Genomic DNA, 26,558 nt, shown 5'->3' on the forward strand with positions numbered 1-26,558 from the left:
AACACTGCTGTCTCACAGTGCCAGCGACCCGGGTTAAAACTGTTGTCTCACAGTGCCAGGGACCCGGGTTAACACTGCTGTCTCACAGTGCCAGGGACCAGGGTTAACACCACTGTCTCACAGTGCCAGGGTCCCGGATTAACACTGCTGTCTCACAGTGCCAGTGTCCCGGATTAACACTGCTGCCTCACAGTGCCAGGGACCCGGGTTAACACTGCTGTCTCACAGTGCCAGGGACCCGGTTTAATACTGCTGTCTCACAGTGCCAGGGACCGGGTTAACACTGCTGTCTCACAGTGCCTGGGACCTGGGTTAACACTGCTGCCTCACAGTGCCAGGGACCCGGGTTAACACTGCTGTCTCACAGTGCCAGGGACCCGGGTTAACACTGCTGCCTCACAGTGCCAGCGACCCGGGTTAAAACTGTTGTCTCACAGTGCCAAGGATCCGGGTTAACACTGCTGTCTCACAGTGCCAGGGACCCGGGTTAACACTGCTGTCTCACAGTGTCAGGGTCCCGGGTTAACACTGCTGTCTCACAGTGCCAGGGACCCTGGTTAACACTGCTGTCTCACAGTGTCAGGGTCCCGGGTTAACACTGCTGTCTCACAGTGCCTGGGACCTGGGTTAACACTGCTGCCTCACAGTGCCAGGGACCCGGGTTAACACTGCTGTCTCACAGTGCCAGGGACCCGGGTTAACACTGCTGTCTCACAGTGCCAGGGTCCCGGGTTAACACTGCTGTCTCACAGTGCCAGGGACCCGGGTTAACACTGCTGTCTCACAGTGCCAGGGTCCCGGGTTAACACTGCTGTGTCACAGTGCCAGGGACCGCGGTTAACACTACTGCCTCACAGTGCCAGGGACTGCGGTTAACACTGCTGCCTCACAGCGCCAAGGATCCGGGTTAACACTGCTGTCTCACAGCGCCAAGGATCCGGGTTAACACTGCTGTCTCACAGTGCCAGGGACCCGGGTTAACACTGCTGTCTCACAGTGCCAGGGACCCGGGTTAACACTGCTGTCTCACAGTGCCAGGGACCTAGGTTAACACTGCTGTCTCACAGTGCCAGGGACCCGGGTTAACACTGCTGTCTCACAGCGCCAAGGATCCGGGTTAACACTGCTGTCTCACAGTGTCAGGGACCCTGGTTAACACTGCTGTCTCACAGTGCCAGGGACCCGGGTTAACACTGCTGTCTCACAGTGCCAGGGACCCGGGTTAACACTGCTGCCACACAGTGCCAGGGACCCGGGTTAACACTGCTGCCTTACAGTGCCAAGGACCCGGGTTAACACTGCTGTCTCACAGTGCCAGTGACCCGGGATAACACTGCTGTCTAACAGTGCCAGGGACCTGGGTTAACACTGCTGTCTCACAGTGCCAGGGACCCGGTTTAATACTGCTGTCTCACAGTGCCAGGGACCGGGTTATCACTGCTGTCTCACAGTGCCTGGGACCTGGGTTAACACTGCTGCCTCACAGTGCCAGGGACCCGGGTTAAAACTGCTGTCTCACAGTGCCAGGGTCCCGGGTTAACACTGCTGTCTCACAGTGCCAGGGACCCGGGTTAACACTGCTGTCTCACAGTGCCAGGGACCCGGGTTAACACTGCTGTCTCACAGTGCCAGGGACCCGGGTTATCACTGCTGTCTCACAGTGCCAGGGACCCGGGTTAACACTGCTGTCTCACAGTGCCAGGGTCCCGGGTTAACACTGCTGTCTCACAGTGCCAGGGACCCGGGTTATCACTGCTGTCTCACAGTGCCTGGGACCTGGGTTAACACTGCTGCCTCACAGTGCCAGGGACCCGGGTTAACACTGCTGTCTCACAGTGCCAGGGACCCGGGTTAACACTGCTGCCTCACAGTGCCAAGGACCCGGGTTAACACTGCTGTCTCACAGTGCCAGCGACCCGGGTTAAAACTGTTGTCTCACAGTGCCAGGGACCCGGGTTAACACTGCTGTCTCACAGTGCCAGGGACCAGGGTTAACACCACTGTCTCACAGTGCCAGGGTCCCGGATTAACACTGCTGTCTCACAGTGCCAGTGTCCCGGATTAACACTGCTGCCTCACAGTGCCAGGGACCCGGGTTAACACTGCTGTCTCACAGTGCCAGGGACCCGGTTTAATACTGCTGTCTCACAGTGCCAGGGACCGGGTTAACACTGCTGTCTCACAGTGCCTGGGACCTGGGTTAACACTGCTGCCTCACAGTGCCAGGGACCCGGGTTAACACTGCTGTCTCACAGTGCCAGGGACCCGGGTTAACACTGCTGCCTCACAGTGCCAGCGACCCGGGTTAAAACTGTTGTCTCACAGTGCCAAGGATCCGGGTTAACACTGCTGTCTCACAGTGCCAGGGACCCGGGTTAACACTGCTGTCTCACAGTGTCAGGGTCCCGGGTTAACACTGCTGTCTCACAGTGCCAGGGACCCTGGTTAACACTGCTGTCTCACAGTGTCAGGGTCCCGGGTTAACACTGCTGTCTCACAGTGCCTGGGACCTGGGTTAACACTGCTGCCTCACAGTGCCAGGGACCCGGGTTAACACTGCTGTCTCACAGTGCCAGGGACCCGGGTTAACACTGCTGTCTCACAGTGCCAGGGTCCCGGGTTAACACTGCTGTCTCACAGTGCCAGGGACCCGGGTTAACACTGCTGTCTCACAGTGCCAGGGTCCCGGGTTAACACTGCTGTGTCACAGTGCCAGGGACCGCGGTTAACACTACTGCCTCACAGTGCCAGGGACTGCGGTTAACACTGCTGCCTCACAGCGCCAAGGATCCGGGTTAACACTGCTGTCTCACAGCGCCAAGGATCCGGGTTAACACTGCTGTCTCACAGTGCCAGGGACCCGGGTTAACACTGCTGTCTCACAGTGCCAGGGACCCGGGTTAACACTGCTGTCTCACAGTGCCAGGGACCTAGGTTAACACTGCTGTCTCACAGTGCCAGGGACCCGGGTTAACACTGCTGTCTCACAGCGCCAAGGATCCGGGTTAACACTGCTGTCTCACAGTGTCAGGGACCCTGGTTAACACTGCTGTCTCACAGTGCCAGGGACCCGGGTTAACACTGCTGTCTCACAGTGCCAGGGACCCGGGTTAACACTGCTGCCACACAGTGCCAGGGACCCGGGTTAACACTGCTGCCTTACAGTGCCAAGGACCCGGGTTAACACTGCTGTCTCACAGTGCCAGTGACCCGGGATAACACTGCTGTCTAACAGTGCCAGGGACCTGGGTTAACACTGCTGTCTCACAGTGCCAGGGACCCGGTTTAATACTGCTGTCTCACAGTGCCAGGGACCGGGTTATCACTGCTGTCTCACAGTGCCTGGGACCTGGGTTAACACTGCTGCCTCACAGTGCCAGGGACCCGGGTTAAAACTGCTGTCTCACAGTGCCAGGGTCCCGGGTTAACACTGCTGTCTCACAGTGCCAGGGACCCGGGTTAACACTGCTGTCTCACAGTGCCAGGGACCCGGGTTAACACTGCTGTCTCACAGTGCCAGGGACCCGGGTTATCACTGCTGTCTCACAGTGCCAGGGACCCGGGTTAACACTGCTGTCTCACAGTGCCAGGGTCCCGGGTTAACACTGCTGTCTCACAGTGCCAGGGACCCGGGTTATCACTGCTGTCTCACAGTGCCTGGGACCTGGGTTAACACTGCTGCCTCACAGTGCCAGGGACCCGGGTTAACACTGCTGTCTCACAGTGCCAGGGACCCGGGTTAACACTGCTGCCTCACAGTGCCAAGGACCCGGGTTAACACTGCTGTCTCACAGTGCCAGCGACCCGGGTTAAAACTGTTGTCTCACAGTGCCAGGGACCCGGGTTAACACTGCTGTCTCACAGTGCCAGGGACCAGGGTTAACACCACTGTCTCACAGTGCCAGGGTCCCGGATTAACACTGCTGTCTCACAGTGCCAGTGTCCCGGATTAACACTGCTGCCTCACAGTGCCAGGGACCCGGGTTAACACTGCTGTCTCACAGTGCCAGGGACCCGGTTTAATACTGCTGTCTCACAGTGCCAGGGACCGGGTTAACACTGCTGTCTCACAGTGCCTGGGACCTGGGTTAACACTGCTGCCTCACAGTGCCAGGGACCCGGGTTAACACTGCTGTCTCACAGTGCCAGGGACCCGGGTTAACACTGCTGCCTCACAGTGCCAGCGACCCGGGTTAAAACTGTTGTCTCACCGTGCCAAGGATCCGGGTTAACACTGCTGTCTCACAGTGCCAGGGACCCGGGTTAACACTGCTGTCTCACAGTGCCAGGGACCCGGGTTAACACTGCTGTCTCACAGTGCCAGGGACCCAGGTTAACACTGCTGTCTCACAGTGCCAGGGACCCGGGTTAACACTGCTGTCTCACAGCGCCAAGGATCCGGGTTAACACTGCTGTCTCACAGTGTCAGGGACCCTGGTTAACACTGCTGTCTCACAGTGCCAGGGACCCGGGTTAACACTGCTGTCTCACAGCGCCAGGGACCCGGGTTAACACTGCTGCCACACAGTGCCAGGGACCCGGGTTAACACTGCTGCCTTACAGTGCCAAGGACCCGGGTTAACACTGCTGTCTCACAGTGCCAGTGACCCGGGATAAAACTGCTGTCTAACAGTGCCAGGGACCTGGGTTAACACTGCTGTCTCACAGTGCCAGGGACCCGGTTTAATACTGCTGTCTCACAGTGCCAGGGACCGGGTTATCACTGCTGTCTCACAGTGCCTGGGACCTGGGTTAACACTGCTGCCTCACAGTGCCAGGGACCCGGGTTAAAACTGCTGTCTCACAGTGCCAGGGTCCCGGGTTAACACTGCTGTCTCACAGTGCCAGGGACCCGGGTTAACACTGCTGTCTCACAGTGCCAGGGACCCGGGTTAACACTGCTGTCTCACAGTGCCAGGGACCCGGGTTATCACTGTTGTCTCACAGTGCCAGGGACCCGGGTTAACACTGCTGTCTCACAGTGCCAGGGTCCCGGGTTAACACTGCTGTCTCACAGTGCCAGGGACGCGGGTTATCACTGCTGTCTCACAGTGCCTGGGACCTGGGTTAACACTGCTGCCTCACAGTGCCAGGGACCCGGGTTAAAACTGCTGTCTAACAGTGCCAGGGTATCGGGTTAACACTGCTGTCTCACAGTGCCAAGGACCCGGGTTAACACTGCTGTCTCACAGTGCCAGGGACCCGGGTTAACACTGCTGTCTCACAGTGCCAGGGACCCGGGTTAACACTGCTGCCTCACAGTGCCAAGGACCCGGGTTAACACTGCTGTCTCACAGTGCCAGCGACCCGGGTTAACACTGCTGTCTCACAGTGTCAGGGACCCGGGTTAACACTGCTGTCTCACAGAGCCAGGGACCCGGGTTAACACTGCTGCCTCACAGTGCCAGCGACCCGGGTTAAAACTGTTGTCTCACAGTGCCAAGGAGCCGGGTTAACACTGCTGTCTCACAGTGCCAGCGACCCGGGTTAGAACTGTTGTCTCACAGTGCCAAGGACCCGGGTTAACACTGCTGTCTCACAGTGCCAGCGACCCGGGTTAAAACTGTTGTCTCACAATGCCAAGGACCCGGGTTAACACTGCTGTCTCACAGTGCCAGGGACCCGGGTTAACACTGCTGTCTCACAGTGCCAGGGACCTGAGTTAACACTGTCACAGTGCCAGTGACCCGGGTTAAAACTGCTGTCTCACAGTGCCAGGGACCCGGGTTAACACTGCTGTCTCACAGTGCCAGGGACCCGGGTTAACACTGCTGTCTTACAGTGCCCAGGACCCGGGTTAACACAGCTGTCTCACAGTGCCAAGGACCCGGGTTAACACTGCTGTCTCACAGCTCCAGGGTCCCAGGTTCGATTTTCGACCGGGGGACCGCCACTACACAGCCTTTGTGGCAGACGGCCGCCTCTTCCACTTCGTCCGGGTCCCCTTCGGCGTCATCAACGGTGTCATGATATTCAAACACATACATCATGATAGACACACCAACAGACAAATCAGAACACACAACACCACAACCAATCACAGAAAGATATAAAAGCACAAACACGACACCTGGTGGTCAGTATTAGCTGGAGAGGAGGACCAGGACAGACCTGCTACACGACACACTCAGGGAGACAGCACGTGCAGAGTATCCAGAACGAACTGTATTATAAGAGTTAAAATCAAAGAGTTGTACCACATACAACTGTGTTGGCTCATCTGTGCACCAGAGCACCCAACACCACATGGTACAGGAGTGGATCGATACCTGCCGGCATACCTCAGTGTACAGAGACAACCAGCAGTACCCAGGCAAAATGATAGAGCTCGCGGTTCCGCAGCCGCTCCAGTGCTACGGCGATCTCCGCGAAAACTGGCGGCGATTCCGCAAGTGTTCGAATTGTTCCTGGTGGCAGCTGAACTCCAAGACCTGGATGATAGCGAAAAAATTGAATTTCTCCTCACCATCGCCGGTGCAAGGGCAAGAGAAATATTCACAAGGTTCAGGTTCTTCAGGAGGCAGCAAAGGTACGATTACCAGGCAGTCCTGGACAAATTCTCCAAGTACTGTGCAGAAAACGCACTCCAATCGGCAAGTAAAGGTAAGAAAAGCTGCAGTACTCACCTCGTGGCTGGGATCCCGGAGCCCGAAATCCCGGGCCTGAGAAAAGGCTGGGTCGAGGTCGGCGGCCATCTTGCTAAAGGTATCACGCTAGCACAGTTGCGCGAGCAGTACGCAGAACCGGAAGTTTCGTTTGCGCATGCGCGAGATGCTGCGCATGCGCAGTCAAGAAAACGGCCATCGGTAAAGAAACAGCGATCTGAGCATGCGCAGTCGCTTCCTACGTGCTACATACCGAGCGTCAGGATGTCAGAGGCCCCAGACTGCACCAATTTAAAATGGAAACGTCCCAAATCAAAAAAACAAAAATCTGTTAAAGCTGTAAAACAACATTCCCTCACCTGGAATGACAGCACATTGCCGCAAATTGACCAAGGAGATGAATTTGACCTCCGAAGAACCCTCCGACAAGCAGTTACCTACGCACAAGCCGATGATTCCGACCTCGAATACTTCGATGACGATCTTTACAGTGTTTCCGGACCTCGCGAGCCCAATGATAGCTCCGTGGTCCTATGCGACTATGACTCGGATGAACCTTTCGTGTTGCACATTGGCGGCCCCCACATTGAATCCGACGCAGATGCGGATTCATTTTTCGGATTTGAGGATCTTCAATCCAGCAGATATGACGTCCCAACTTATCAGTACCGGATGATGCTGCAGCCTGACATTAACAGACAGGGAGCGCTGCAAGCACACTGAGAGCGCCCTGCTGCCACACAGAGCGTGGTCCAACTCTATGAAAGAAGACTTGCAAGACTCCAGAGCGCAGTCCTTGCATGAACAAGAAGTGACTCCAGAGTCACAAGCCTCCACAGGGAGCTCGTGGACAGCCTCCACGATAGAAGCAACGCAAGACTCCAGAGCGCAGTCCTTGCACGAACAAGAAGTGACTCCAGTGTCACAAGCCTCCACAGAGAGCTCGTGGACAGCCTCCACGATAGAAGCAACGCAAGACTCCAATGTGCGGTCCTTGCAGGAACAAGACCATGAGGGTCTAGTAACCTCTCCTGACCAACCAGCGGCAGACGATGCAAGTCTGCCATGCTCACGTGAACAGCAAGAAGGCTATAACAGCCTACCATGCTCCACTACACAGCAGCATGATCATGACGGTCTCTCATGCTACAATGAAGGGCACAGCGCTGAAGACTGTTCAAGCCCAACTGAAGACAAGCCAAAGGAATCGCCTCTTCCAAGCCCGAAGAAAAAAGGTTTATGCGCTGACCTTCAGGATCATTATAGCCAAACAGAGATTAATAATGCTGCACGGTCACAGAAGGATGCTGAGGATTTGCTAAAGAAATTAATTGAATGTTTAACTTGCAAGGAGCAGACTGAGAATTGCCAGTGTTTTAGTACAGATCGAAAAAATGGACAAGACATTGATCCTCAGGTAATGGAAATAACACAACCTGAATCATATCTACAGCAGGGACAAATGTCTCCCTTCAACACAACGCCGCAAAGTCCCAACTTCGGAGACCAGCAGTTAGTCAGTAATGACTCTTCAAACCTTGAGGGGAACATTAATTGCATTGAACCTATACACACTCCACTGATAAATGAGCAGAACATTGGAGCAAGAATCCTGAGGACACCGACATCGAGTAGCCAGATAACGAATTTAAAACCCGCAGCAGTTTCAAGTGAACCAAGTGTGCTTTCCACTAATGGTGAAGATGCAGATAAGGTCGACCCGATTATCCATTGTACCACACTAACCCCAGTGATTAAGCAGTTATGTATGGGGAGTATAATGTGGGCAATTGAGAACAGTAAAAGAGAGACTGTGACCATGCCAGTCCCAGCAAAATCAGACCCAGAGACCATGAAGGCATGTACATTAGACAAAGATACATATGAGGTACCTGAGAAGAAAAGTGAAACGGAATGTTCTTTGGAAAATAGTACAATGTCGATAGAAAAATTGGATCCTATATTCGAGACCATACATATGGGAGAATTTGGGGGTAATAAACAAGGTTCTGCAATGTCTGGGGGAAGATTTAAAATTTCAAAGAAGAAAAGCCCAAATGAAGGACAACGGCAAGACAATGACAGTCCACCGTCATGGTGTGCACCACCAGATGAAAACTCTGACAATTTACCCAACCCTAGTGAACAGCAAGCTGCTAATGAGGATCTATCCACGGGATGTGAGACGAGTGACGACAGCATCCCACTTCCCATGCAAAAGGTGCAAGGTGACAGACCTCGCCTAGTGCGTACCGAGGCACTCGACGATCACGGTGGGACCACTGACGACTGCGGTGGCGGCGCACCGCTTCCACCCTCGATGGCTCGAGCCTCTCCACTGGTTGGTGCATTCCTGCATGTTCCGACTCCAGAAGTGCAGCTTCAGGGAATCTCGGCTGCCTCCAGTGAACCTGTTGGGACTCCGGACGGGGAGCATCGACGGAAGGCAGACCGGACTCCAGATGGGGAGCAGCCAAGCGGCGACTCTGATTCGCGCACGCCAGACCTTGCTCCGGACGGGCGGTGTCGCGGCCTCGGTGATGGCACGCTCAGGGTGACGGCGGATGCCACGGCGACAGGGAATGGATCGCGTGGTAGTCCCACTGGGTCGGCAGTGGCGAACAGCACCGGCGGTCCAAGACGGACACACCAATTCGCGCCATCGCCAGACGTTGATGCGAGCAACAATTCTCTCTCCAAGGCGACATGCTTCAACGTTTCTCTGCGGAGTCGCCCTTCCGGCACAGCAGGTGGCCGGAACCAGCGTGCACGGTCTCGGCCAACTTCCACATCTGGCACAGTCATCGCCTTGCATGATATTAGTGATGGTGCTACTTCGATGGCAACGACCCATCGGCTACAAGATGCCGTCCACCACAAACATAAAAAGAAAAAAGACTCCACCTTGTTCCTGGCATGCAGGGCGGATGGATTGGTGCGTAGGCGCAATCGGCGAGCCTTGCGCCGCCTTCCACGCTCGCAACTGAACCGTACGCACACGCCGGATCCTCCACTGGTTCCCAAGGATGACTTTGTGGAGATGCCACGGATCATGCCCCTTCCATCGCCACCAGAACCAAACCACAGCCAAGGCAACACTAACAAAGATGTTGAATGTTATATTTGCACGAATGAAAAACCAAGCACTGCACGAAGTACAACAAATGGAAAAGTAGAGACTTCGGCAACAGCATCACCTCCAACAGTCCAGGGTGAACCAGTGTGAACCCAAATCTCCACAGCTGAACCGGCTTGAGGACCAGCCTATTCTTGAGGCGGTCACCCGTTAGACTGGACTTATAACGCTGTTCATACGTTCAAAAAGTCAAACACTTCTGTATTATAACCTGTTGTTGTTTATCGTTCCAGATATCGTCTGACCGGACCAATGTTCAAGTTTTTTTTTTTCTCGCATTCATGTTTTGTTATGGTACAACCTTGTTAGTGTGACGCACCCGACATCGCCCCATGTAAATAGTTACGTCATATACACACGCTGTACACAACACACACACACACTCTTAGATGCACTCACGACACGATTATATTTATAACCACGTAGGCACATATCTTTGCAAAAAGCGGGGATGTCATGATATTCAAACACACACATCATGATAGACACACCAACAGACAAATCAGAACACACACCACCACAACCAATCACAGAAAGATATAAAAGCACAAACACGACACCTGGTGGTCAGTATTAGCTGGAGAGGAGGACCAGGACAGACCTGCTACACGACACACTCAGGGAGACAGCACGTGCAGAGTATCCAGAACGAACTGTATTATAAGAGTTAAAATAAAATAGAGTTGTACCACATACAACTGTGTTGGCTCATCTGTGCACCAGAGCACCCAACACCACAAACGGGGTCTCGGTCTTTCAAAGAATGATGGACCGAATGGTGGACCAGTACGAGCTGCGGGCAACACTTCCGTACTTGGATAACGTCACCATCTGCGGCCACGACCAGCAGGACCACGACGCCAACCTTCAGACGTTTCTCCAAACCGCCCAAGCCCTCAACCTCACTTCTCACAAGGAGAAATGCGTTTTCCGCATGACCCGACTAGCCATCCTCGGCTATGTCGTGGAAAACGGAGTCCTAGGGCCCGACCCTGACCGTATGCGCCCCCTCCTGCAACTCCCCCTCCCCCACTGCCCCAAGGCCCTGAAAAGATGCCTCGTGTTCTTTTCCTATAATGCCCAGTGGGTCCCCAACTTTGCGGACAAAGCCCGCCCACTAATCAAGGCCACCATCTTCCCACTGGCGACTGAGGCCCGCCAGGCCTTCAGCTGCATCAAGGCGGACATCGCCAAAGCCGTGATGTGCGCGGTGGACGAGTCCGTCCCCTTCCAGGTGGAGAGCGACGCGTCAGAGGTCACCCTCGCCGCTACCCTCAATCAGGCGAGCAGGCCAGTTGCCTTTTTCTCCTGAACCCTCAACGCCTCTGAGATGCGACACTCCTCAGTCGAAAAAGAAGCCCAAGCCATCGTGGAAGCTGTGTGGCACTGGAGGCACTACCTCGCTGGTAGGAGGCTTACGCTCATCACCAACCGACGGTTGACAATATGCAGCGGGGCAAGATCAAGAACGATAAGATCTTGAGGTGGAGGATCGAACTCTCCACCTATAATTACGATATAGTATATCGTCCTGGGAAGCTCAACGAGCCTCCAGATGCCCTGTCCCGCGGCACATGCGCCAGCGCGCAAGATGACCGACTACGTGCTATCCACAACGACCTCTGCCACCCGGGGGTCACCCGGCTCGCCCACTACATCAAGGCCCGCAACCTGTCCTACTCCACCGAGGAGGTCAGAGCCATGATCAGGGACTGCCCAATCTGCGCGGAGTGTAAACGCACTTCTATCGACCGGATAAGGCCCACCTGGGAAAGGCATCCCGGCCCTTTGAACGCCTCAGTATCGACACGTATTTTTTCAAAGTCGTTGACGAGTATTCCCGCTTCCCCTTTGCAATCCCCTATCCCGACATGACCGCGGCCATCGTCATTACGGCCCTGCACAGTATCTTCACCTTGTTCGGTTTCCCCACGTACGTCCACAGTGGCCAGGGCTCCTCGTTTATGAGCGACGAACTGCGTCAGTACCTGCTCAGCAAGGGCATCGCCTCGAGCAGGACTACCAGCTACAACCCCCCGGGAAATGGGCAGGTGGAGAGGGAGAACGCGACGGTAGGGAAGGCCGTCCTCCTGACCCTACGGTCCAGGAATCTCCCAGTTTCCCACTGGCAGGAGGTCCTCCCCGACGCACTCCACTCCATTAGGTCCCTACTTTGCACGGCCACAAACGAGACCCCTCATGACCGCCTATTTGATTTCCCGAGGAGTTCCACCTCCGGGGTCTCACTTCTGGCCTGGCTGATTACACCGGGGCCCATCCTGCTCCGCAAACACGTCAGGAGCCATAAACCCAACCCCCTGGTCGAGAGGGTCCAGCTCCTTCACGCCAACCCCCAGTATGCCTACATGGCGCACCACGACGGTCGACAAGATACAGTCTCCCTCCGGGACCTGGCACCCGCAGGGCCCCTATGACCACCACCTACCGCCCTAACCTACACCGAACAGCACCCCCGCCCCTACATGGCCTTCACCCCCCCTACTATACCCCCTACCACCATCGCCGACCTACAGGGATGAAGCTCCAGAAGACACGCTCCCAGAGTCCACACCCGTGCCCGCAGCGAAACCAGAACTCAGTCGATCGCAGCGCATGATCAGGGTGTCGGACAGACTAAACCTGTGAGCCATTTCACCCCCCCTGGACTTTTCTTAATAGGGGGTGAATGTGGTGAATGTATTATGGCAGCCATTCACCACTGTATTGCATTGTACTATGTTGTTGCCCTTGTGGGCTCCACCTATGGACCATTGTATGTATTACACTGCATTGTATCATGTTGGTGCCCTTGTGGGCTCCACCCCTGGCTCCGCCCCCTTGAGGGGAGGTATATAGAGCTGCTGCCCTGCAGGCGGCCCTCAGTGCAGAGCAGTCGCAGGCAGGCACAATTCTAGCTTATTAAAGCCACAGTTCACTTCAACTCTCTGTCTCGTGGGAATTGATGGTCAGATAGAGTATGAGTCACAGCTCCCACAATGTGCTTCACTTTTAACTTCAGTAACACTGAACACGCCAGCAATACTCTGGCAAGTTGGGGAGTGGATCCCAGTGTCCTGGGAATTTCTGCTTTGATAGAGCCACTGAAGGTGGTTTGTATATGCTTATCCCATCCAGAACTCCATCAGACTGATGATATCATGAGCCTGTCGGTATTGGTTGGGTGTGGCTCCAGGCTGCAGAGCTGGGAGTTAGGCCGTTGGTTGCAACATGGCTCACATTCCTTTGGCAGAATGTGTCACTCTGGACTTGTGGGTAGAATCACCTGTTTGGGATTGAGGAACTCGCTGAACCTGTTCCCACAGTTTGGTTTTGAGACAATCAGAGTGGTTCGCTGCGCAGTATTCTTAACCCTGAGTCAGAAGGCCGTGTAATCAACCTCCACACAGGGACGTGAGCCCACCAGACAGGCTAACAGTGAGGGAAGGCCAATCCTGAGAGCATAACCCGCTGTCAGAGGGTCCGTACTGAGGGAGTGCAGCACTGTCAGAGGGTCAGTACTGAGGGAGTGCTGCACTGTCAGAGGGTCAGTACTGAGGGAGTGCTTGCACTGTCAGAGGGTCTGTACTGAGGGAGTGCTGCACTGTCAGAGGGTCAGTACTGAGGGAGTGCTGCACTGTCAGAGGGTCAGTACTGAGGGAGTGCTGCACTGTCAGAGGGTCAGTACTGAGGGAGTGCCGCACTGTCAGAGGGTCAGTACTGAGGGAGTGCTGCACTGTCAGAGGGTCAGTACTGAGGGAGTGCCGCACTGTCAGAGGGTCAGTACTGAGGGAGTGTCCCACTGTCAGAGGGTCAGTACTGAGGGAGTGCTGCACTGTCAGAGGGTCAGTACTGAGGGAGTGCTGCACTGTCAGAGGGTCAGTACTGTGGGAGTGCCGCACTGTCAGAGGGTCAGTACTGAGGGAGTGCCGCACTGTCAGAGGGTCAGTACTGAGGGAGCGCCGCACTGTCAGAGGGTCAGTACTGAGGGAGTGCCGCACTGTCAGAGGGTCAGTACTGAGGGAGCGCCGCACTGTCAGAGGGTCAGTACTGAGGGAGTGCCGCACTGTCAGAGGGTCAGTACTGAGAGAGTGCTGCACTGTCAGAGGGTCAGTACTGAGGGAGTGCTGCACTGTCAGAGGGTCAGTACTGAGGGAGTGCTGCACTGTCAGAGGTCAGTACTGAGGGAGTGCTGCATTGTCAGAGGGTCAGTACAGAGGGAGTGCTGCACTGTCAGAGGGTCAGTACTGAGGGAGTGCCGCACTGTCAGAGGGTCAGTACAGAGGGAGTGCTGCACTGTCAGAGGGTCAGTACTGAGGGAGTGCCGCACTGTCAGATGGTCAGTACTGAGGGAGTGCCGCACTGTCAGAGGGTCAGTACTGAGTGAGTGCTGCACTGTCAGAGGGTCAGTACTGAGGGAGTGCCGCACTGTCAGAGGGTCTGTACTGAGGGAGTGCTGCACTGTCAGAGGGTCAGTACTGAGGGACTGCTGGACTGTCAGAGGGTCAGTACTGAGGGAGTGCTGCACTGTCAGAGGGTCAGTACTGAGGGAGTGCCGCACTGTCAGAGGGTCAGTACTGAGGGAGTGCTGCACTGTCAGAGGGTCAGTACTGAGGGAGTGCCGCACTGTCAGAGGGTCAGTACTGAGGGAGTGCCGCACTGTCAGAGGGTCAGTACTGAGGGAGTGCTTGCACTGTCAGAGGGTCTGTACTGAGGGAGTGCTGCACTGTCAGATGGTCAGTACTGAGGGAGTGCCGCACTGTCAGAGGGTCAGTACTGAGTGAGTGCTGCACTGTCAGAGGGTCAGTACTGAGGGAGTGCTGCACTGTCAGAGGGTCAGTACTGAGGGAGTGCCGCACTGTCAGAGGGTCACTACTGAGGGAGTGCCGCACTGTCAGAGGGTCAGTACTGAGGGAGTGCCGCACTGTCAGAGGGTCAGTACTGAGGGAGTGCCGCACTGTCAGAGGGTCAGTACTGAGGGAGTGCTTGCACTGTCAGAGGGTCTGTACTGAGGGAGTGCTGCACTGTCAGAGGGTCAGTACTGAGGGAGTGCTGCACTGTCAGAGGGTCAGTACTGAGGGAGTGCCGCACTGTCAGAGGGTCAGTACTGAGGGAGTGCTGCACTGTCAGAGGGTCAGTACTGAGGGAGTGCCGCACTGTCAGAGGGTCAGTACTGAGGGAGTGTCCCACTGTCAGTGGGTCAGTACTGAGGGAGTGCTGCACTGTCAGAGGGTCAGTACTGAGGGAGTGCCGCACTGTCAGAGGGTCAGTACTGAGGGAGTGCCGCACTGTCAGAGGGTCAGTACTGAGGGAGTGCTGCACTGTCAGAGGGTCAGTACTGAGGGAGTGCTGCACTGTCAGAGGGTCAGTACTGAGGGAGAGCCGCACTGTCAGGGGGTCAGTACTGAGGGAGTGCCGCACTGTCAGAGGGTCAGTACTGAGGGAGTGCTGCACTGTCAGAGGGTCAGTACTGAGGGAGTGCTGCACTGTCAGAGGGTCAGTACTGAGGGAGTGCCGCACTGTCAGAGGGTCACTACTGAGGGAGTGCCGCACTGTCAGAGGGTCAGTACAGAGGGAGTGCTGCACTGTCAGAGGGTCAGTACTGAGGGAGTGCCGCACTGTCAGATGGTCAGTACTGAGGGAGTGCCGCACTGTCAGAGGGTCAGTACTGAGTGAGTGCTGCACTGTCAGAGGGTCAGTACTGAGGGAGTGCTGCACTGTCAGAGGGTCAGTACTGAGGGAGTGCCGCACTGTCAGAGGGTCACTACTGAGGGAGTGCCGCACTGTCAGAGGGTCAGTACTGAGGGAGTGCCGCACTGTCAGAGGGTCAGTACTGAGGGAGTGCCGCACTGTCAGAGGGTCAGTACTGAGGGAGTGCTGCACTGTCAGAGGGTCAGTACTGAGGGAGTGCTGCACTGTCAGAGGGTCAGTACTGAGGGAGAGCCGCACTGTCAGGGGGTCAGTACTGAGGGAGTGCCGCACTGTCAGAGGGTCAGTACTGAGGGAGTGCCGCACTGTCAGAGGGTCAGTACTGAGGGAGTGCTGCACTGTCAGAGGGTCAGTACTGAGGGAGTGCCGCACTGTCAGAGGGTCACTACTGAGGGAGTGCCGCACTGTCAGAGGGTCAGTACTGAGGGAGTGCTGCACTGTCAGAGGGTCAGTACTGAGGGAGTGCCGCACTGTCAGAGGGTCACTGCTGAGGGAGTGTCACACTGTTGGATGTGTATCTTCTGAATTTTGTGCTAAATGAGATGCCGCTCTGCTCTCGCAGGTGGAGGTGAATGAATTAACGTGTGCTTTCCGAAGTCCCCAGCCAACATTCCACCTGTAACTGAAGCCACCAAAAGGTATTAAGGGCTCATTCCGTCCACATGATCTTGCCGTGCTGCTGGGGTTATGTTGCTGTCCCCCGTCAGTGACACAATGTGAGTAGAATTGGAACTGAATTTAAAAAAAGAAATCCGGAAATAAGAAGCTGATGTCAGTGAAAATCAGCCGGAAGCTGTCAGATTGTTCAAAGCATTTCGATCATTTAGGAATGAAATCTGTCAGCTGACAGAGTGGATTAAACGTGACTCCCGGCTCACATCAACTTCATTGATTCTTAACTTGACAGTGGGACATTTGTGGAGACAATTGCTGTTAGTGGATCAAGTTCATTACAACTGGTGATTGAGAAGTGATTGAATGTGAAGCACATCGTGACCTCCTGAGAACAAGACAGGCGCTATGTAAATGCAGGTTTGATGTGTAATGTGAGCAGTGCATTCCCCTGCCTCAGCATCCCTGTACTCTCTGTGTCTGTGCTTGTCTCCCTCAGTCTGGACGTGGCTATAAGTTATTACAGTTCGTACACCAAACCCTGGTTTAAATGAGAGAGAGTTTGACAATGCAAGTGGATTTAAACAATCAATTTCCATTGCTGACAGACGGTTACATTCTAATATGTCCAGGCTCTGGCGGTCCCTCACTTTGATTTGCAGGAAGTGTGTTGAGCCTGGACAAGCTGCAGCAGCCCCGAGACAGGGCAACACTTTTAGCAATAACCCAGCCGGCTTCTGACAGCCCTTTTGTCAGGGTCTGTGGGGAGGGAGCAGGACAAACTGGCGGGGGGGGGGGGGGGGGCAGGATTGGTAATGGGTGCGGAGGAGAGGGGAGCATGGTTAAAAAGGCCAACTGTCCCACACCGACAGGTCAAGTTGTTGATGCTGAGGCATTAACAGTAGCTCCGGCTACTGTGGGGAAATTGAGGTAAAGTTGTCAGGGATCCAGATTAGTGTTGGGAAGTTGACAGTAAATGTCTGTTCATCTGAATCCTGTGTCACACGGGGTGGATCAGTAAATTAGGCTTTTGATTATCTTCAATGACTTTGGAACACTGTCCCTGTCCAGATTCTGTCCCTGCCCAGGTACCGAATACTGTGCCCCAGCCCGGACTCCGAACACTGTCCCCCGGCCCGGACTCCGAACACTGTCCCCCGGCCCAGACTCCGAACACTGTCCCCGGCCGGGACTCCGAACACTGTCCCCCGGCCCGGACTCCGAACACTGTCCCCCGGCCCAGACTCCGAACACTGTCCCCCGGCCCAGACTCCGAACACTGTCCCCCGGCACGGATTCCGGACACTGTCCCCCGGCCCGGACTCCGAACACTGTCCCCGGCCGGGACTCCGAACACTGTCCCCCGGCCCGGACTCCGAACACTGTCCCCCGGCCCGGACTCCGAACACTGTCCCCCGGCCCGGACTCCGAACACTGTCCCCCGGCCCGGACTTCGAACACTGTCCCCCGGCCCGGACTCCGAACACTGTCCCCCGGCCCGGATTTCGAACACTGTCCCCCGGCCCGGACTTCGAACACTGTCCCCCGGCCCGGACTCCGAACACTGTCCCCCGGCCCGGACTCCGAACACTGTCCCCCGGCCCGGACTCCGAACATTGTCCCCCGGCCCGGACTCCGAACACTGTCCCCCGGCCCGGACTTCGAACACTGTCCCCCGGCCCGGACTCCGAACACTGTCCCCCGGCCCGGACTCCGGACACTGTCCCCTGGCCCGGACTCCGAACACTGTCCCCCGTCCCGGAATCCGGACACTGTCCCCCGGCACAGGTACCGAACACTGTCCCCCGGCACAGGTACCGAACACTGTCCCCCGGCCCGGACTCCGGACACTGTCCCCCGGCACGGGTACCGAACACTGTCCCCCGGCCAGGGTACCGAACACTGTCCCCCGGCACAGGTACCGAACACTGTCCCCCAGCACAGGTACCGAACACCGTCCCCCGGCTCGGACTCCGAACACTGTCCCCCGACCTGGACTCCGGACACTGTCCCCCGGCCCGGACTCCGAACACTGTCCCCCGGCCCGGACTCCGAACACTGTCCCCCGGCCCGGACTCCGAACACTGTCCGCCGACCCGGACTCCGAACACTGTCCCCCGGCCGGGACTCCGAACTCTGTCCCTCGTCCCGGACTCCGGACACTGTCCCCCGGCCCGGACTCCGAACACTGACCCCCGGCCCGGACTCCGGACACTGTCCCCCGGCCCGGACTCCGGACACTGTCCCCCGGGCCGGACTCCGGACACTGTCCCCCGGCCCGGACTCCGGACACTGTCCCCCGGCCCGGACTCCGAACACTGACCCCCGTCCCGGACTCCGAACACTGTCCCCCGGCCCGGACTCCGAACACTGTCCCCCGGCCCGGACTCCGAACACTGTCCCCCGGCCCGGACTCCGAACACTGTCCCCCGGCCCGGACTCCGAACACTGTCCCCCGGCCCGGACTCCGAACACTGTCCCCCGGCCCGGACTCCGAACACTGTCCCCCGGCCCGGACTCCGAACACTGTCCCCCGGCCCGTACTCCGAACACTGTCCCCCGGCCCGGACTCCGAACACTGACCCCCGACCTGGACTCCGAAAACTGTCCCCCGGCCCGGACTCCGAACACTGTCCCCCGGCCCGGACTCCGAACACTGTCCCCCGGCACAGGTACTGAACACTGTCCCCCGGCCCGGACTCCGAACACTGACCCCCGACCCGGACTCCGAAAACTGTCCCACGGCCCGGACTCCGAACACTGACCCCCGACCCGGACTCCGAACACTGACCCCCGACCCGGACTCCGGACACTGTCCCCTGGCCCGGGTACCGAACACTGTCCCCCGGCCTGGACTCCGAATACTGTCCCCCGACCCGGACTCCGAACACTGTCCCCCGGCCCAGGTACAGAACATTGTCCCCTGGCCCGGACTTCGAACGCTGTCCCCCGGCCCGGACTTCGAACGCTGTCCCCCTGCCTGGACTTCGAACACTGTCCCCCGGCCCGGACTCCGAACACTGTCCCCCGGCCCGGACTCCGAACACTGTCCCCCGGCCCGGACTCCGAACACTGTCCCCCGGCCCGGGTACGGAACCCTGTCCCCAGGCCCGGACACCGAACACTGTCCTACGGCCCAGACTCCGAACACTGTCCCCCGGCACGGACTCCGAACACTGTCCCCCGGCCCGGACTCCGAACACTGTCCCCCGGCCCGGGTACGGAACCCTGTCCCCCGGCCCGGACTCCGAACACTGTCCTACGGCCCAGACTCCGAACACTGTCCCCCGGCCCGGACTCCGAACACTGTCCCCCGGCCCGGACTTCGAACGCTGTCCCCCGGCCCGGACTCCGAACACTGTCCTACGGCCCGGACTCCGAACACTGTCCTCCGGCCCGGACTCCGAACACTGTCCTACGGTCCGGACTCCGAACACTGTCCCCCGGCCGGGACTCCGAACACTGTCCCCCGGCCCGGACTCCGAACACTGTCCCCCGGCCCGGAATTCGAACACTGTCCCCCGGCCCAGACTTCAACACTGTCCCCTGGCCCAGGTACCGAACACTGTCCCCCGGCCCGGACACCGAACACTGTCCCCCGGCCCGGACTCCGAACACTGTCCCCCGGCCCGGACTCCGAACACTGTCCCCCGGCCCGGACACCGAACACTGTCCCCCGGCCCGGACTCCGAACACTGTCCCCCGGCCCGGACTCCGAACACTGTCCGCCGACCCAGACTCCGAACACTGTCCCCCGGCACAGGTACCGAACACTGTCCCCCGGCCCGGACTCCGAACACTGTCCCCGGCCCGGACTCCGAGCACTGTCCCCTGTCCCGGACTCCGAACACTGTCCCCCGGCCAGGACTCCGAACACTGTCCGCCGACCCGGACTCCGAACACTGTCCCCCGGCCCGGACTCCGAACTCTGTCCCTCGGCCCGGACTCCGAACACTGTCCCCCGGCCCGGACTCCGAACACTGTCCCCCGCCCCGGACTCCGAACACTGTCCCCACCCCGGACTCCGAACACTGTCCCTCGGCCCGGACTCCGAACACTGTCCGCCGCCCCGGACTCCGAACACTGTCCCCCGCCCCGGACTCCGAACACTGTCCCCACCCCGGACTCCGAACACTGTCCCCACCCCGGACTCCGAACACTGTCCGCCGCCCCGGACTCCGAACACTGTCCCCCGGCCCGGACTCCGAACACTGTCCCCCGGCCCGGACTCCGAACACTGTCCCCCGCCCCGGACTCTGAACACTGTCCCCACCCCGGACTCCGAACATTGTCCCACGGCCCGGACTCTGAACACTGTCCCCGGCCGGGACTCCGAACACTGTCCCCCAGCCCGGACTCCGAACACTGTCCCCCGGGCCGGACTCCGAACACTGTCCCCTGGCCCGGACTCCGAACACTGTCCCCCGGCCCGGACTCCGAATACTGTCCCCCGACCCGGACTCCGAACACTGTCCCCTGGCCGGGACTCCGAACACTGTCCCCCGTCCCGGGTACCGAACACTGTTCAACGGCCCGGACTCTGAACACTGTCCCCCGGCCCGGACTCCGAACACTGTCCCCCGGCCCGGACTCCGAACACTGTCCCCCGGCCTGGACTCCGAACACTGTCCCCCGGCCCGGACTCCGGACACTGTCCCCCGGCCCGGACTCCGGACACTGTCCCCCGACCCGGACTCCGAACACTGTCCCCCGGCCCGGACTCCGAACACTGTCCCCCGGCCCAGGTACAGTACATTGTCCCCCGGCCCGGACTCTGAACACTGTCCCCCGGCCCGGACTCCGAACACTGTCACCCGGCCCGGACTCCGAACACTGTCCCCCGGCCTGGACTCCGAACACTGTCCCCCGGCCCGGACTCCGAACACTGTCCCCCGGACCGGACTCCGAAACCTGTCCCCGGACCGGACTCCGAACACTGTCCCCTGACCCGGACTCCGAACACTGTTCCCCGGCCCAGACTCCGAACACTGTCCCCTGGCCCGGACTCCGAACACTGTCCCCCGGCCCAGCTACCGAACACTGTCCCCCGACCCGGACTCCGAACACTGTCCCCCGGCCCGGACTCCGAACACTGTCCCCGGCCCAGACTCCGAACACTGTCCCCCGACCCGGGTACAGAACACTGTCCCCCGGCCCGGACTCCGAACACTGTCCCCCGGCCCGGACTCCGAACACTGTCCCCCGGCCCAGACTCCGAACACTGTCCCCCGGCCCGGACTCCGGACACTGGCCCCCGGCCCGGGTACCGAACATTGTCCCCCGATCTGGGTACAGAACACTGTCCCCCGGCCCGGACTCCGAACACTGTCCCCCGGCCCAGACTCCGAACACTGTCCCCCGACCCGAACACCGAACACTGTCCCCCGGCACAGGTACCGAACACTGTCCCCCGATCCGGGTACCGAACATTGTCCCCCGGCCCGGACTCCGGACACTGTCCCCCGGCCCGGACTCCGGACACTGTCCCCCGGCCCGGACTCCGAACACTGTCCCCCGGCCCGGACTCCGAACACTGTCCCCCGGCCCGGACTCCGAACACTGTCCCCCGGCCCGGACTCCGAACACTGTCCCCCGGCCCGGACTCCGAACACTGTCCCCCGGCCCGGACTCCGAACACTGTCCCCCGGCCCGGACTCCGAACACTGTCCCCCGGCCCGGACTCCGAACACTGACCGCCGACCCGGACTCCGAACACTGTCCCCCGGCCCGGACTCCGAACACTGTCCCCCGGCACAGGTACTGAACACTGTCCCCCGGCCCGGACTCCGAACACTGACCCCCGACCCGGACTCCGAAAACTGTCCCCCGGCCCGGACTCCGAACACTGACCGCCGACCCGGACTCCGAACACTGACCCCCGACCCGGACTCCGAACACTGACCCCCGACCCGGACTCCGGACACTGTCCCCTGGCCCGGGTACCGAACAATGTCCCCCGGCCTGGACTCCGAATACTGTCCCCCGACCCGGACTCCGAACACTGTCCCCCGGCCCAGGTACAGAACATTGTCCCCCGGCACGGACTCAGAACACTCTCCCCCGGCCCGGACTTCGAACGCTGTCCCCCTGCCTGGACTTCGAACACTGTCCCCCGGCCCGGACTCCGAACACTGTCCCCCGGCCCGGACTCCGAACACTGTCCCCCGGCCCGGGTACGGAACCCTGTCCCCAGGCCCGGACACCGAACACTGTCCTACGGCCCAGACTCCGAACACTGTCCCCCGGCCCGGACTCTGAACACTGTCCCCCGGACTCCGAACACTGTCCCCCGGCCCGGACTCCGAACACTGTCCCCCGGCCCGGAGTTCGAACACTGTCCCCCGGCCCAGACTTCAACACTGTCCCCTGGCCCAGGTACCGAACACTGTCCCCCGGCCCGGGTAGGGAACCCTGTCCCCCGGCCCGGACACCGAACACTGTCCCCCGGCCCGGACTCCGAACACTGTCCCCCGGCCCGGACTCCGAACACTGTCCCCCGGCCCAGACTCCGAACACTGTCCCCCGGCACGGATTCCGGACACTGTCCCCCGGCCCGGACTCCGAACACTGTCCCCGGCCGGGACTCCGAACACTGTCCCCCGGCCCGGACTCCGAACACTGTCCCTCGGCCCGGACTCCGAACACTGTCCCCCGGCCCGGACTCCGAACACTGTCCCCCGGCCCGGACTCCGAACACTGTCCCCCGGCCCGGACTCCGAACACTGTCCCCCGGCCCGGACTCCGAACACTGTCCCCCGGCCCGGACTCCGAACACTGTCCCCCGGCCCGGACTCCGAACACTGTCCCCCGGCCCGGACTTCGAACACTGTCCCCCGGCCCGGACTCCGAACACTGTCCCCCGGCCCGGATTTCGAACACTGTCCCCCGGCCCGGACTTCGAACACTGTCCCCCGGCCCGGACTCCGAACACTGTCCCCCGGCCCGGACTCCGAACACTGTCCCCCGGCCCGGACTCCGAACATTGTCCCCCGGCCCGGACTCCGAACACTGTCCCCCGGCCCGGACTTCGAACACTGTCCCCCGGCCCGGACTCCGAACACTGTCCCCCGGCCCGGACTCCGGACACTGTCCCCCGGCCCGGACTCCGAACACTGTCCCCCGTCCCGGAATCCGGACACTGTCCCCCGGCACAGGTACCGAACACTGTCCCCCGGCACAGGTACCGAACACTGTCCCCCGGCCCGGACTCCGGACACTGTCCCCCGGCACGGGTACCGAACACTGTCCCCCGGCCAGGGTACCGAACACTGTCCCCCGGCACAGGTACCGAACACTGTCCCCCAGCACAGGTACCGAACACCGTCCCCCGGCTCGGACTCCGAACACTGTCCCCCGACCTGGACTCCAGACACTGTCCCCCGGCCCGGACTCCGAACACTGTCCCCCGGCCCGGACTCCGAACACTGTCCCCCGGCCCGGACTCCGAACACTGTCCGCCGACCCGGACTCCGAACACTGTCCCCCGGCCGGGACTCCGAACTCTGTCCCTCGTCCCGGACTCCGGACACTGTCCCCCGGCCCGGACTCCGAACACTGACCCCCGGCCCGGACTCCGGACACTGTCCCCCGGCCCGGACTCCGGACACTGTCCCCCGGGCCGGACTCCGGACACTGTCCCCCGGCCCGGACTCCGGACACTGTCCCCCGGCCCGGACTCCGAACACTGACCCCCGTCCCGGACTCCGAACACTGTCCCCCGGCCCGGACTCCGAACACTGTCCCCCGGCCCGGACTCCGAACACTGTCCCCCGGCCCGGACTCCGAACACTGTCCCCCGGCCCGGACTCCGAACACTGTCCCCCGGCCCGGACTCCGAACACTGTCCCCCGGCCCGGACTCCGAACACTGTCCCCCGGCCCGGACTCCGAACACTGTCCCCCGGCCCGTACTCCGAACACTGTCCCCCGGCCCGGACTCCGAACACTGACCCCCGACCTGGACTCCGAAAACTGTCCCCCGGCCCGGACTCCGAACACTGTCCCCCGGCCCGGACTCCGAACACTGTCCCCCGGCACAGGTACTGAACACTGTCCCCCGGCCCGGACTCCGAACACTGACCCCCGACCCGGACTCCGAAAACTGTCCCACGGCCCGGACTCCGAACACTGACCCCCGACCCGGACTCCGAACACTGACCCCCGACCCGGACTCCGGACACTGTCCCCTGGCCCGGGTACCGAACACTGTCCCCCGGCCTGGACTCCGAATACTGTCCCCCGACCCGGACTCCGAACACTGTCCCCCGGCCCAGGTACAGAACATTGTCCCCTGGCCCGGACTTCGAACGCTGTCCCCCGGCCCGGACTTCGAACGCTGTCCCCCTGCCTGGACTTCGAACACTGTCCCCCGGCCCGGACTCCGAACACTGTCCCCCGGCCCGGACTCCGAACACTGTCCCCCGGCCCGGACTCCGAACACTGTCCCCCGGCCCGGGTACGGAACCCTGTCCCCAGGCCCGGACACCGAACACTGTCCTACGGCCCAGACTCCGAACACTGTCCCCCGGCACGGACTCCGAACACTGTCCCCCGGCCCGGACTCCGAACACTGTCCCCCGGCCCGGGTACGGAACCCTGTCCCCCGGCCCGGACTCCGAACACTGTCCTACGGCCCAGACTCCGAACACTGTCCCCCGGCCCGGACTCCGAACACTGTCCCCCGGCCCGGACTTCGAACGCTGTCCCCCGGCCCGGACTCCGAACACTGTCCTACGGCCCGGACTCCGAACACTGTCCTCCGGCCCGGACTCCGAACACTGTCCTACGGTCCGGACTCCGAACACTGTCCCCCGGCCGGGACTCCGAACACTGTCCCCCGGCCCGGACTCCGAACACTGTCCCCCGGCCCGGAATTCGAACACTGTCCCCCGGCCCAGACTTCAACACTGTCCCCTGGCCCAGGTACCGAACACTGTCCCCCGGCCCGGACACCGAACACTGTCCCCCGGCCCGGACTCCGAACACTGTCCCCCGGCCCGGACTCCGAACACTGTCCCCCGGCCCGGACACCGAACACTGTCCCCCGGCCCGGACTCCGAACACTGTCCCCCGGCCCGGACTCCGAACACTGTCCGCCGACCCAGACTCCGAACACTGTCCCCCGGCACAGGTACCGAACACTGTCCCCCGGCCCGGACTCCGAACACTGTCCCCGGCCCGGACTCCGAGCACTGTCCCCTGTCCCGGACTCCGAACACTGTCCCCCGGCCAGGACTCCGAACACTGTCCGCCGACCCGGACTCCGAACACTGTCCCCCGGCCCGGACTCCGAACTCTGTCCCTCGGCCCGGACTCCGAACACTGTCCCCCGGCCCGGACTCCGAACACTGTCCCCCGCCCCGGACTCCGAACACTGTCCCCACCCCGGACTCCGAACACTGTCCCTCGGCCCGGACTCCGAACACTGTCCGCCGCCCCGGACTCCGAACACTGTCCCCCGCCCCGGACTCCGAACACTGTCCCCACCCCGGACTCCGAACACTGTCCCCACCCCGGACTCCGAACACTGTCCGCCGCCCCGGACTCCGAACACTGTCCCCCGGCCCGGACTCCGAACACTGTCCCCCGGCCCGGACTCCGAACACTGTCCCCCGCCCCGGACTCTGAACACTGTCCCCACCCCGGACTCCGAACATTGTCCCACGGCCCGGACTCTGAACACTGTCCCCGGCCGGGACTCCGAACACTGTCCCCCAGCCCGGACTCCGAACACTGTCCCCCGGGCCGGACTCCGAACACTGTCCCCTGGCCCGGACTCCGAACACTGTCCCCCGGCCCGGACTCCGAATACTGTCCCCCGACCCGGACTCCGAACACTGTCCCCTGGCCGGGACTCCGAACACTGTCCCCCGTCCCGGGTACCGAACACTGTTCAACGGCCCGGACTCTGAACACTGTCCCCCGGCCCGGACTCCGAACACTGTCCCCCGGCCCGGACTCCGAACACTGTCCCCCGGCCTGGACTCCGAACACTGTCCCCCGGCCCGGACTCCGGACACTGTCCCCCGGCCCGGACTCCGGACACTGTCCCCCGACCCGGACTCCGAACACTGTCCCCCGGCCCGGACTCCGAACACTGTCCCCCGGCCCAGGTACAGTACATTGTCCCCCGGCCCGGACTCTGAACACTGTCCCCCGGCCCGGACTCCGAACACTGTCACCCGGCCCGGACTCCGAACACTGTCCCCCGGCCTGGACTCCGAACACTGTCCCCCGGCCCGGACTCCGAACACTGTCCCCCGGACCGGACTCCGAAACCTGTCCCCGGACCGGACTCCGAACACTGTCCCCTGACCCGGACTCCGAACACTGTTCCCCGGCCCAGACTCCGAACACTGTCCCCTGGCCCGGACTCCGAACACTGTCCCCCGGCCCAGCTACCGAACACTGTCCCCCGACCCGGACTCCGAACACTGTCCCCCGGCCCGGACTCCGAACACTGTCCCCGGCCCAGACTCCGAACACTGTCCCCCGACCCGG

At 60.5% G+C, this 26,558-nt stretch overlaps 1 protein-coding gene across 6 annotated transcripts in view; it reads left to right on the forward strand.

The window, feature by feature from the left end:
* Positions 1-26,558, forward strand: part of LOC140398101 (ubiquitin carboxyl-terminal hydrolase 2-like) — a 328,354-nt gene that overhangs the window by 64,719 nt on the left and 237,077 nt on the right. For 4 of the 6 annotated variants that reach the window (XM_072486348.1, XM_072486351.1, XM_072486350.1 and 1 more), the window contains exon 2: positions 16,010-16,163. The exons of 1 other annotated variant lie outside the window; for it this stretch is intronic. The gene's annotated coding sequence lies outside the window, so the exon portion shown is untranslated. Of the gene's footprint in view, positions 1-16,009; positions 16,470-26,558 lie in introns of all 6 variants that reach the window. One more of the 6 variants, XM_072486349.1, reaches the window with a different exon arrangement.

The sequence above is a fragment of the Scyliorhinus torazame genome, chromosome 21 (genome assembly GCF_047496885.1).
Source record: "Scyliorhinus torazame isolate Kashiwa2021f chromosome 21, sScyTor2.1, whole genome shotgun sequence".
NCBI lineage: Eukaryota > Metazoa > Chordata > Chondrichthyes > Carcharhiniformes > Scyliorhinidae > Scyliorhinus > Scyliorhinus torazame.